Raw genomic sequence first — 446 nt, forward strand, 5'->3', positions numbered from 1 at the left:
ATATTACCATTGTTGATGTACTCAATGGTACAAAGTTATACCTTCAACAACTCTAAACAATAAAGTTTCCATGTTTTACACAAAAAATTTCAGTTTTGAAAGGACAAGCAGAAACCTGATTAATGACAAGCCTGAGGTCTAGAAAGAATCAACGATACTAGAAATAACAAATTTAGGTGGGTGGAGATTCGAAATCGAGGCCACACACCCTTTAAGCTACACACGTCTCTGTGGCGCAATCGGTTAGCGCGTTAGCGAGAATTCGAGGCCACACCCCCTTTAAGCTAAACACGTCTCTGTGGCGCAATCGGTTAGCGCGTTCGGCTGTTAACCGAAAGGTTGGTGGTTCAAGCCCACCCAGGGACGTTTTACACTTAAATTAACAACGACATGTTATTTGGAATGAAAAACCGACCTTCTGTGATGAAAGGTAAGGGTAAGAGAAA

General features: G+C 41.7%; 1 non-coding gene across 1 annotated transcript; it reads left to right on the forward strand.

The window, feature by feature from the left end:
* Positions 1–292: 292 nt before the first annotated feature.
* trnan-guu (transfer RNA asparagine (anticodon GUU)) lies at positions 293–366 on the forward strand. The gene has a single exon. It is a non-coding gene; the product is annotated as a tRNA-Asn (tRNA).
* Positions 367–446: the final 80 nt, after the last annotated feature.

Source organism: Seriola lalandi, unplaced genomic scaffold (assembly GCF_002814215.2).
Source record: "Seriola lalandi dorsalis isolate HSWRI2012SDOR001 ecotype SW California unplaced genomic scaffold, Sedor1 jcf7180001992350, whole genome shotgun sequence".
NCBI classification, from domain to species: domain Eukaryota; kingdom Metazoa; phylum Chordata; class Actinopteri; order Carangiformes; family Carangidae; genus Seriola; species Seriola lalandi.